Genomic DNA, 13,344 nt, shown 5'->3' with positions numbered 1-13,344 from the left:
CTTACTAATCTTCAAAGATTTTCCAGAGAATAGAAATCTTTAGATAATCTGGTTTGAGATATTTGTATGACACTCGAAAAGCAAGGTGAATCAAACTAGATGTAGAGCAGACAGAACTGACTGAGTGAGCAGTAATGTTGACAGACAACCGAAATCTCGTGATCTGACCCCAAAGACAAAGGTTTAATAATAAATATAGCAGTGTCTGGATTAAAAAGACACCACTCTGCATTTTTAATGTAAATGTGTGTCTGCATGCTGTTAAATATGAATGATCCCTGTCTCACCTCAGGGTGAGTGTGCGAAGAATAAAAAAACGATAGTCCGCTCGCGTGCGTGTGTATGTGTGTGTGTGCGTGCGCGCTAGAACTAAGCAGGCCACAATTTAGTAAGAGGGTCTCGAAAGTTCATACAAAAGGAATGTCTTGGCTAAATCAGAACGGTGCTAACTGAAAGCACCCCTAAACTTCTGCAACACAGTTTCGCACTTTAAAGAAACCCCTCAACTCTGATCCTAACAGGCGATTAGAAGGGCAAGAGGGATTTTAAATCACCCACAGTGAGAGAGAGAAGGATAGTCGACTGTTCCTCTGCTTAATTTACACCCTGTTGCCGCCAGTGGTTGGCAGGTACTGATGGTGTGTGTGTGAATGTGAGTAGGGCACTGGGGCAGGGCTGAAAGGGGTTGGAAGGGTAATGCACGGGCTATCACATTAACCTGACTGGAGCTCCTCTAATAGGCACCGCGGCTTAAATTGATATATCAATTTACTCCCCTCCTGCAGGACTTCAAAGGCCTGCAGTCTTGTTCCCTTAGCCTTTAACCGCCCCACATCAATCTGCCTGTCTACACTGCATGAGCCTCTCACAACCCACAACACACTGCACAACCAATCACATGACCTGCTACAACAGGAACAGTTCAAACTGGCCAATCAGAAAACATCCAGGAAGTAGATTATCTGCTTATTAGATCGTGTATTAGTTAAATTAATAAAAGGCTATTGATGGAAATGCAACAACATGAATCCTAACAACAAATTAGGAAATTGTTTTATAATTTTACCTGTACATAAAGTTAAAGTGTCCTCTAGGAAAAAAAAAAAAAAAGTGTATTGTATTGTCTTGTATGCACCATTTCCAGCTATATTTTTAGCTGTATTAAACAGCTCTTTTGCTGCTTGATATTGCAAATGGTGTGTTTTAATCTTACCATATTATTTTTATGTATTATCCTAATTATGAACACAGTTTGTAGTGCAAACAGTTTTACCATGTACTGCAATTTGTTATTCTTCTCGCTATTTCACTATAGCAGCTAATGAACCGGAAGTCTTGCGCATTCTTTATTTCTTTATAAAGCCCAATTTAATACAACAACAGTTGCCCAAAGTGCTGTACAACAAACTTCAATATAATACTAATAATACATACAAAATAATCCAAAAATAACATACATACACAATTAATCCAAGTTCAGAATAAAACATGCCTCCAGACCTAATCAAGATTAAAAGCCTGTGATAATAAATTAGATTTTAATTGAGCTTTAAACGTAGATATTGATGGAGCCATTCTGATATTCAGAGGTAATATGTTCCACAGTTCAGGTGCAATGACTGAGAAGGCCCGATCATCCCTAAGTTTCAGTCTGAATCTGGGAATAGTCAAGAGCAGTTGTTCAGAGGTCCTAAGAGATCTAGCAGATGTGTGCCGTTTTAATAAGCAAGCAAGATATTGTGGAGCCAAGCCATTTAATGACTTAAAAACAAATAATAAAAGTTTGTGTTCAATTCTGAAACTTACTGGCAACCACTCAAGGGACACAGCGGTGCTCTCTGACTGATTCCTGTATAAAGAGAGTTACAGGCATGAATGACTTTCTCAAGATCATTAATTGAAAGAAAACTCTTTACTTTAGCCAAATGTCTCAGATTAAAAAAGATGGATTTGACAACAGTGTTAATTTCTTGATCCAATTTAAAAGCTTTGTCAATTAATACACCCAGATTCCTCACAACTGCTTTATTATATAGGGCCAGTGGACCAAGATTGAGGTTAGGAGGCACAAAATTATCGGATGGCCCAAACACAATGATCTCTGTTTTTTTATCATTTAGTTTAAAAAAAAATTAGGGACATCCAGATTTTATGTCATTTAGACAGGCTAAGAGGGGAGTTAGAGCACTCTTATTATTTTGTTGCAGTGGCAGATAAATCTGCGTACCGTCAGCATAACAATGAAAATAGACACCATACTTCTTAAAAATAGATCCCGAGGGAAGCATATATAATGAAAACAAAAGAGGAGCAAGAATGGACCCTTGTGAAAGAGACATTTATTTCTGTACACTGTAAAAAAATAAAATAAAATAAAATAAAATAAAATAAAATAAAATAAAATAAAATAAAATAAAATAAAAAGTCAAATACATATTTATCCAGTTTATGAGCCTTTTAAAATAACAAATGAAAGGTGAATAAAAAAAAAACAGTTAGAGAATTTCATACTGAACAATAGTGATGAAATGTTACAGGTTATAAAATTCATTGAACTTTTGCTGTTGTTTTGTCATTATTGTCACTAAAATAAATGTATATAAAAAATAACATTTGTTGTTCAAGAAATCTCTAGTTGCCTTATTTAATTTATTGGTTGAATGAGACATTTTTGCATTTAGTGAATGAACAAATTTAAACTGACAAAACAAAGTAGTGTTACATCAATTGGATTGTTAAAGCAATAGTTATGAGAACTTAAACATCTGAAAGCATCAGATTGTTTCCCTTTTTTAGTGTAACAACAGAAAGAAAGTCTGCAGAAAGTGTTGCCATGGACGAAGATGAACACATTAGAGCACTGAATGGCACAGCTGACCAATCAGAATCGGGTATTCCAGAAAATAGTGTATTAAGTAAACACACTAAATTGTAATTATCTGCAAAATCACACAGCCTACAAAAAAACACATTACCCATTAGATTCTGCCGAGCTCGTGCACCTTTATTCAAGACCCATAAACAGGAACAAAAAGACTGTACATTTGTTTTGACATGCACCTGTGAGCTGTATTTGTGTTAGCAAGACATTTACAACAGCTGAGATAGAAGCAGATCTTCACAGTTAGCTCCAGACTCTGTTCTTTTACACGGAATCAAACAACTCGTCTTCCCAGCACAAGCCCTAGAGGGCCATGATGTCATATCCAGTGTAACACCTTGCGGATGACTGACACATGTTTCCCATTGAGAGACAGACACACAAACACACAAATGCACACACGTACGCACACAAATTGAAAGAGTCTTTGTTTTGTCTGACATCTCCCACCTTATGCTAACCTGTTTTGTCAAAACAATTCCCACAGAAATTAGATGACACAGATTCAGGAAGATAAGAGCCTAAATCTGCCAGAACCAAACCAACAGTGACAAACAACACCTGCTTGCAGTTTTCACACAATGTTTTTAGTGCACATATCGATTTACATACCGAAACACTGTCAACTCAGACAGATTTGGACGAAAAAAAAAAAAAATGTTATCAATGAACTGTCTTTTCTAAATTGAGCAGTGATATGAATAAAGTGCTGATATGACTTACTGTTTACTACACCAAATGCTTACATTTTCCAAAGATCTTTGAGATTAAAGATCATACTGTTTTTATTACGCTAGACTGACTAAGAATGAGTACTCCAACAGGGTGAAAACGACATTTGAAATGTTAGGTTGGATAAAGAGGGGAAGGGAGTGTGTTGTCAGGTGAGGTTTTCTCTCAAACCCACCTGATCAGAGAGTTTAGACAGAGGGGGAAAAAATACAGCAAATATTCCAGAAAGAAAGGGAAGCGTTGAAGAGGTTGAAAGAGATTGAGAGAGTTGAGAGGATGTGGAAAAAGAGAGAGAGGGTCACAGAGTAGACAGGAGCCATGAATACAGAGCAGGCGAGATGTGAGAGAATTTTACAGCAGCTATTGTCTGTCACTCACCCAGTAGATGTGTGATCACAATTTTCCCCATCAAGTGTTTCACTTTTACCTGAAGTAACTACCCAACACAAACATGCTTTTTACCCATCTGTGTCTCTCACTTGGTCTTGGAGAGACACACACATACATAGTCTTTTTAACACAGAGACAGCAGATAGACAGTATCCCTGCAGTCCTCGCTGCCAGGTCGTGCCCTTGCCAAACATTAACAAGTTCACACTACAATCAAATGCTTATTTTCCTTATTTGTTGCTTTAAAGAGCTGCTTCTGATTATTAGGATTGTTCAGTGTTGATGACCTTTGCATTCAAGGCCTTAAAATGCATGTATGTGTGAGACAGACGTAAGATATCAGTGTGAGAAGGTCAAAAGTTAACAAACGCACAACCACATACACATCCATGCAAACACACTCACAGTCCGGAACAAAATTAGCTAAGTGCTAAAACAGCTGTGCTTGGTCATTTATTCAGCAAACACACACACACACACACACACACACACACAAAATAACCTCACTTTACTGTAAACGATCAAGACCACCCAAGCCAGCCACAGGTTTACAACAGATTTAGACCAGATGAGGAACGATAAACTCATTTGACTGCTTCTTTCTCTATTCTGTATGGCAAGAGTGGCTGAAAAAAAAAATATATAAAAAAAATTCACTAAAAATCTCTTTTATTTCCATATCCTTAAACACAAGTTAATGACTGATTAACAGTCCAAGTCATTTCATTTTGCAGGTTATTTTTATTATTTATTTATTTGTCTAAAGTAGACTAAACCATTCAAATCATTCATGTATTTTTACATTATATTTGCTCTGTTTTATAACTGTTGGCCTTTGTCAAGGATAAACAATATTTTATCATACATTAAAAATAGAAAATATATTTAATGTTAAGGAAAAATGCTGGTAAAATATCTACAGTATTATACTACATTAGCAATATATACAGTATTTTAATACATTTAAAACAATTATAATCAATATAATTAAAAGTCAGATTCAGTCAGAATTCACCGATATTTTTCATCTGCTGATAGAGACAGGTGCTTTTTGGAACCAAATGATACATGTGGCAACTATCAGCAGGACTGATCAAAACACTTTAACATGACATACTTAATCAAAAAGCATGTAAAGGCAGCATTGAATAGTTATTATTATGTTGCTTTTCTATTTAAACATTGCATTAATTTTCATTGAAGCATTGTGTTGTAAGAAATATAATAATGAAATGTTTGTTTGATGAAACTTGTCAGTACTCTGCTTTTCAGTGCATTTGAAAATGATGGTCCAGCACTTGCATTGTCCTCAACGACTTCAGCTGAAAGGCAACATGCTCTGGATCTTCTTTTCTTCTTCATGCCATTCTGTTTTTTTTTCCACTTAGTTTATCATTTGTTGGTGAAGAGCAGAAAGAAGGAATGGTACGGTCACTGATTCGCCACAATAGGTGCCTGTGGGGGTTGACAGGAGGCGCAGTTTGTGGGTGAGGTGTCGAGGCTGGGACAGCGCCAACTCTGTGTCTTTAAAACCATCGCTGTTGTGCTACACTAGGCTACGGGCCAGTGAGTAATCTTCACACAACAAATGTCACAAGGAATTCTGGGTAGCGTGCACAAAAAGACCAAGTCTGTCAAGAGAGGAGAGAGGAAGTGAGACAATGATGAATGATTGGCAAGGACGTGTTTGTCTCTCCCTCTCAATCTCTTAATTTTTGGCACTAGTCTTGTAAAGTTTTTTCGTTGACACTATTGCATGACAAACTGACAACAACATTATATCATTTAATGATGTGTGCTTTACAGAACAAGAGTCGCAGCTCAGAGGTCTACTTTTCTCCTCTTTCTCTTTCTCTCTCTCTCCGTCTCTCTTTCTCACGGTGCTCCTCTGTCGGTTGGAAGCCCAGAGCAGGGCTGCTGCGGTGAAGCTCCCGTTACACTCTGCCTCAGCCTCTCTGTCATCTCTGCTAAGTCCAGTGCACCCTGGGAAATTAAATAACCCCATGTCTCAGTTTCTCCCATTGCCCCAATTAGCATATTTTCTGTACAATGGGCATGGTGTCTAGGATGATAAAAGGACAGTCATTTAGCTATAGTTTCTCAATTAAAGGGACAGTTCACATTAAAATAAAAACTCTTTCATTATTTACTCAGCCTTATGTCATTCCAAAATTGTAGGACATTATTTCATCTCAGGAACACAAAGGAGGAATATATTGTGACAAATGTGTCAGGGTTTTTTTTTTTTTTTTTTTTTTTTAAATAAAAGAAAAGTCTGTCTGGAACAAAATTGTCACCAGTATAAGAAAGTAAGTCATGTAGATTTGGAATGACATGAAGCTAAGTAAATGATGACAGAATGTCTGTTCAGACAGAACTTCCCTTAAAGCACAGGCATCTAAATTTTATGGTTGAAGAATTATTTATTTATTTATTTGAAGGGTGTCAGTTTATTACTTAAACTGTTTTTAAAGATGACCAATAATGAGCAATATTATATATTAGAATCATTAAGCAGAATAATTAATTTGGGTGAACTCCCTGCACAAAAATAAATAAAGTATTAAAGTCTTTAAAACTGAACCTTTTATTTTCATATATACTTTCTACATTAATATTAATTTGACAATCTGCAGACTACAAAAGTACTGAAAGTGTAACCGGTTCCACTCAGCCTGCTCCACGTCCAAGTGCGGCTCGAACAAGCAATAGTCAATAGAGGAGTTGGGTGTGCTAACAAGAAGGTTAAAGACTGCAGCCCCAGTGTCAGATGCAAACATGCCTGTTGAGGCCAAGGCATTTACAGTCACACTACATGTTTAGTTCCTTGTGAAACCAATGCATTGCAACAATATCAGTGAAATAATAAATCCAAGATTGCAGACAAAATTATTTTTTATTCTTTAAATTAAAAATACATTTTCATAATGAAATGTATTGTTGAATACAGTTTAAAAACGGACAGAAAATTGTAGTTGCTATGCATTATTATTATATAATTTTTTCATGCTTCGTGTCAACTCACAAAATCAACTGAAAGCCACTCATAGAGTTTTTATTTGTTCTATAACAACCAACTGAGTTCATATAAATCTAGAAGGCAGATGATGATTCAATATTAAATTTAATAGAATTTTTAAGCATGAAATTAATAATAAAAAAAACACAAATGTTTATCGAACATTCAAAATCTGATTTGCGCAATGCACAATATTTTGAGGTGATTTTGGCAGCTTAGCCTAACAAAAAGAAATGAGAAAGACTGTATGAGCACTTTCCGTACTGCCAAACATAACAGACAGTGAGAGAAAACTGACTATTAAACACATGGGGAATGTGTAATTGACTACGGTGGAAATTATTATGGTTTAACAAGGGGACTTAACAGAGCAGACTTATTCTTTCACACATCCTCTATGCAATCCACATGACATATGTCCAACACACACACACACACACACACACACACACGGCCAGTTAGAGGCAGTAGCAGGCAGGCATTTAGACAGCATGGTATAAGAGCTCAGTTGGACTGCCACACTCAGTCCAAACCAAATGAGACCATGCTGCTTCAAACTAGCCCAGCAGTCTCCAAGGACTCCACACTGATTCTCCACAGCAGATCATTAAAGTCTTGTATTTTTCCTTCCCTTCTCTCTTTCTCTTCACACTCCCTCTCACTCCCTCTCCCTCCCAACAATCGCTGTACTGAAAAAAAAGAAGTCTAAATAAAGTTAAAGTTTGAATAAACAAAGGATTTTCTCCTATTTTCCCCGCCACTTCTATGGGCCGCAGTTTCCCTGAAATGTGTGTGGAATCTCATTGGCTCTTTCCAAACTTGTTGCAGTGGTAGCTGGTTCTCAGTTTAATTGGAAACTTAAATACTTTGGGTAATGTGTGACCCCTGGGAGCCCTTGCTGCCATATCCTTCACAGCCACACACACACACACACACACACACACACACACACACACACACACACAGAGAGAGAGAGAGAGAGGGAGAGAGAGAGCAAGAGAGAGAGAGAGGGAAAGCAGACAGGGTGTCTCTCTCCTTTGCACAGGACCTCCAAACCCTCAACACCCCCACCTTCTCAAACTACAGCTGTCCTCAACGACAGCCCCGGCCCTTCATTATCAAAATAGAAATTTGTGTCCTAAGTGCAGCAACATTGCTAATGCTAAATATTCAACTCCCTCAGGAGCTAATTACGCCTGAGTACTGGCAACATGGATTCCATTTTTTCACCTCCAATAACAACTGTAAAAGCAATTTGAGCATTTTTCAATTAATTAAACACATAGTCTCCCAGTAACCTCTTGTCATTTTGCCCTCCAGGACCAAAGCTAATTTGTGTAAAATAAAATGAGAGAGCGTGAGAGAGAGAGAGAGAGAGAAAGCAGCGGATGGGTGTTTTTAGTCATTTTTGCCACTTAAGGAATTAAAGGAGCACACTGTTAATATTTCATAATGAGGACAGACGTGTCGTTTTCAAAGCAATCTAAAGCTGGGTTTCAACCTTTTGAAAATGTTAAGGAGTAAACTAGGTTGATCTACTGTAACCACAATTTGATTCCTTTTAGTTTTCACAAGTAAACTACAGTAAATCAGCTTGGGACACATACTATTTTGGCACCATATCGGTTATCAATAGCTGGTAATAAAATCTCAATAAAATCTAATTTGACTATTCTTATTTTAAGTAAATTTATAATTATTATTATTTATCCATACACAACATTCTTTCTTTTTTTTTTTTTAACTGCATGCCTTTGTAATCTTTAATAAATAAACATATATATATATATATATATATATATATATATATATATATATATATATATATATATATATATATATATATATATATATATATATATATATATAATAAATTAGGTTATACTTTAAGGTGTCTTCTTACAGTGTAATTATTAATTTACTGTAAAAACTGAGGAATATTAATTAACTACATGTACTTAATGTAGGGTTAGGTTTAGGATTAGGGTTTGGTTTAGGGTTATTGCATGTAATTATGCATCATGTATTGTTATAATATTAGTAAGTACATATTACACATGTAACAAGGACACATTTAGAATATTTAGAATAAAGTGCTACCGTAAATTATAATGTTGCGCTGCCTAAATTCCCATGTAACATTTTTCATTATTAATACAATTTTTTTTCCATTTATTGGTTATAACAAAAATAATTAAATACTTACTGATTTCAGCCATTATTTTAATATGCATCCCCAAAAACAGACCCTCAATGCATTTGACTTGAAAAAATGTACAATGCTATACGTGAATCTGATGTTCTGCTTTTTTGTCAAAGAATAATAATGTGTGAGGACAATATGTGTGGGTGCATGCATCATATCAAATATTTTCTGTCACAGCTGATGAGCGGAGCACATAAAAACTAGACACACACACACACACACACACACACACACACACACACACACACACACACACACACACACACACACACATCCAGAATCCTGCCAAACATTCTCATTATTGTCTGTTAGAGGCTTCTGTCAGTGAGTCAGATCAGAGAGAGTGCGTGAAATCTCACTAATGGGCATTACAGCATTACGGGCTTTCCCTCGTCCTCTCGCAAGTTTTGTCTCCCTCCCACTCCCTCTTTCTCCATCAGGACCTGTGCAAAATAAAGAGAAACACACACAAAAGGAACACACACAGAAGGTAAAGAAAACAGGCATTCTGTGAATATTTACAACAGGAAAGTTGGCCTATGAAAACAAAACACAAGATGTTTCATGTGGAAAGCCATCCCTCCCAACCACCTAAATCTTTCTCCCTCTCCCTCTTTCTCTGTGCTCTCTTGCTCGCAGCACCAGTCAGAGAGATGACTCCCGGTGCTGTCTAGCTTCACTTTCAAAGCGTTGTTTAAATGGGCTCCCTCAAGGATGGAAGCACAGCCTTCACCTCTGCGCACCTCTACTGTCTCCCGCATGGACGGCCCTCTTAACTTTCCCTCCTTCCCCCTCACTCAAAATATTCAGACGCCGGCTCTGCTTTTCAACAGATCCTCCCAGCGTTGGCAAATATAGGTGCATGGTGAGTGTGCCGTGTTAAGCTATGAAAACCGAAGCTTCTGCTACAGTCATTACACGGTGTGCTGCTCACACACTGATGTTGTCTGAAGAACATCTCATCTGCATAGGGACACACTTCATGGGTTACACTCACTGCACACACATTGCTCTTTTGCCTTCATTAACAGGCTACAGGGAAACAAATATGTCTGAGACGATGAGCAATGTTTTGATAGTGGGTTGCTGTGCTTAATTATAATAATATAAAAAAATAGCATTGCTCATTAAAATGAAAACTGTATTGAGTAATAAAACAGACTGACACCCTTCACTATCTAAGTAGTATCTTAATAAATAAATAAAAGGGACTGACACCCTTCAGTCACAAATAAACAAACAAAAAATAAACAAACAAATAAATAAAAATAAAAAAACTAAAAAGATTTTTAAAAAGATTTTCATTTTTTGGCATAAACATAATATTGACGTAATTCACCCAACAATGAATGAATGAATGAATGATTTTTTTTTTTTTTTTTTTTAAATGGCACAATCATAATATTGACATACTTCAAAATGAAAATATCTAATAATAAAAGATAAAAAAGTAAATTTTCTAACCCTCATATTTCAAACCTGTATGACTTTCTTTCTTCTACAGAACACAAAAAAAGTTTTTCGAAAGAAAAAAACAAAACAAAAAAACTACAGTACTATATATGTATATATAAACACAGTTTTGTTTTGTTCAGCATAAAGGTAAACTACCTCTTTTAGTTCAGTCTGATATGAGTAACAACTGAACTCTGGTGACATCTTCCTGCTTTTGTAGTAATGGGACAAGAGAGTAAGAGAGTAAGCACAAGTGAGATGAGTGACTCTTTGATCTCAGTGATATATTTTTATTGCGAGGGTGGAACCACATTTCTCGGGCTTACAGATGCTTATGGGAAATAAAAGGTGAGCACACCCGCAGATACCAGTGTGTCACACTAAAATGCATCCTCCCTGAGGGAGAAGGGAGACAAGGAAGAGGGTTATGCAAACATATCATCAGCAAATAATGCCTGGGCCCCAAGCAACAAAAGTCAAATGCTTGAACGCTACAACTGGGATATAGATGCACATACACACACAATAAAGTAGTACCTCAGAGGCGTATGGACAGATACCTAGAGTGAGACGTGCTCAAACAGCCAACCAGGTTTGGGGAAATGTCTTTGGAGAATTCCAGCCTCATAGGATGTACTCCTTCTCTAAGAGCATTTGGAGTCATTTGATATGGCGTATGTTTCTTTATGATTTCTGTGTATTTATTATTCAGTGAAAATGACATTATTAAATCATTGAATTTCAAAAATCACCAACAACTCAAGTATATTTCTAGAGTACTGTGACAGGCTGGTATTCTCCTAAGCTTCCTAGATGTATTATGAGAGGCCATATTATGTACTATTGCAGCATAACAAAACAGCTCATTTGGATCCAGCACCTCAGTGATATCATCCTAATGAGGAGCAAATGGGGAATGAGGCCTCGCTCGCATTGTTGTTGCCACAGATTACACCTGACACCCAAAACGCCGAGGTTTGATCGGGTAGCTGTTTGAACGTATCAAAGGCAGTGGAGAGAAACCCAACACCTCTGCTGCGAAAAAGCGTCGGGGAGAGAATGTGAGAGGGCAAGTACGGTATGCAGAGAGGCAGGCAGAGAAAGCCATCTACATTTCAAATGCAGAGGATGTTTTCCGTTGGATGTTTATGAAACATGGCTGCTGGGATTGAGCAACTGTAAAAGGATATGGCATCAAAGAACTGCTCAGAGAAAACAAAACAACAACACGCCGCTGCTCACGGAAGAGGAGAGCAGAACACAACTCCTCCTAAGAATTATGCAGCAGCTTCAACTGATTACCTGCAACCTTGGGCCTCTGAACGACTCGCTCGAACCTCAGGCCCGGACACAAACTGTCTGGATGAAGAGTGGGTGTGGCAAGATTCTGACCAATGGGATGACAGGAGGGTTCTCTTAAAGAGGGAATGATATGTGGATGGAAGAGTGTACCGAATGGTGTGATGATAGCAAAACAAGGATGCTACTGCAATGACATAAAGCAATATGGAACTATATGTAAAAACACTCCAGGTGAACATCCTTAAAATCATCTTTAAGTTGTACACTTTCAACCACTTGTCCTTTAATTATTCCGTTTTATTGATTTTAGCTTACCATACCAGCATTATTAAACCAGCCAAAGAGGGTCAGAGAAAAATAAGTTTAATTACATTTAATGTAATCCGCTGGAGGTCATGTTAGCATGCCCAGTGTACACTGACAACTGCAGTCAGAAATAAAACAACTGTGGCCACTTGTATTCTCACACCAATTAAAGGGCATTTTGACAGATCAGGGACTGCTAAGACTTTAAGTTTCAGTGAGGCTTTTAATGAAGCCTGTTCTTTGTAAAGATACTTTGTTCTACAGCAGTTTATCAACTGTCTATAAACGTCTAATATTGATTACTGGTATATTTTCCGTATACCTTTAAAAACATCATGTAAAAAATCATCTAAAGCACAAATGACGGGAACACATATTCACTATTAAATAGGAGTTTTCCCTCAATAAACTCTTAATTTGCTGCCTATTTATAGTTAGTAAGTTATTTTTTTAAGTTTAGGTATTGGGTGGATAAAGGTATCTAAAATATGGTCATGTAGATTAACGCATTAATATGTGACAAAGTACCAATATAAAGCCAATATGCTAGTAATATGCATGCTAATAAGCTGCTAGTTAATAGTGAGAATTGGTCCTTAAAATAAAGTGTTACCCAAATGACATACATTTAGGTGTAGAGATGTAATTTTTGGTGGGATAAGAATTATAAACCACCATCCAAACAAAGCTCCTTTATTCATATTTACTTTGAATGCACAGCATTGCTCTTGTGGCTTGGAAGCTGGTTTACTTATACTACTTGCTGTGTGCTGTGCACTATTTAATTAGTCAGTTTTCGAATTTAGAGATAAAACAAATATCATCATTAAAAAAAAAAAAAAAAAAAAAAAAATCTATATATTTCAATAAATCACATAATATTTATATCTCAAATTTAAAGTGTACTAAAGTTATGGTAAGGTAGTATATAAATTAAAAGTTATTGTTATTATTACTGTTGTTGTTGTAAATATTAAAGTGTCGATGTAAAGACCCTTTAAATGATCAGATTCTATTGAAGCTGTTTCTACTCACATGCTATCAGATTGAAAT

General features: G+C 36.6%; 2 long non-coding RNA genes across 3 annotated transcripts in view; both read right to left on the bottom strand.

Annotated features, from left to right (window-relative positions):
- LOC122137974 overlaps positions 1-13,344 on the bottom strand; it is a 41,587-nt gene that overhangs the window by 24,473 nt on the left and 3,770 nt on the right. The window lies entirely within an intron of this gene.
- On the bottom strand, positions 2,684-13,108 carry LOC122137975. Of its 2 annotated transcripts, none has more exons than XR_006155191.1 (3): positions 11,986-13,108; positions 9,588-9,671; positions 2,684-5,634 (listed from the first exon to the last, which is right to left on the bottom strand). It is a non-coding gene; the product is annotated as an uncharacterized LOC122137975 (long non-coding RNA). The 2 variants fall into 2 exon arrangements; XR_006155190.1 differs by having other exon boundaries at positions 9,601-9,671.

The sequence above is a fragment of the Cyprinus carpio genome, chromosome B7, assembly GCF_018340385.1.
Source record: "Cyprinus carpio isolate SPL01 chromosome B7, ASM1834038v1, whole genome shotgun sequence".
Taxonomy (NCBI): Eukaryota; Metazoa; Chordata; class Actinopteri; order Cypriniformes; family Cyprinidae; genus Cyprinus; species Cyprinus carpio.
This window is presented reverse-complemented; position numbering and strand designations above follow the sequence as displayed.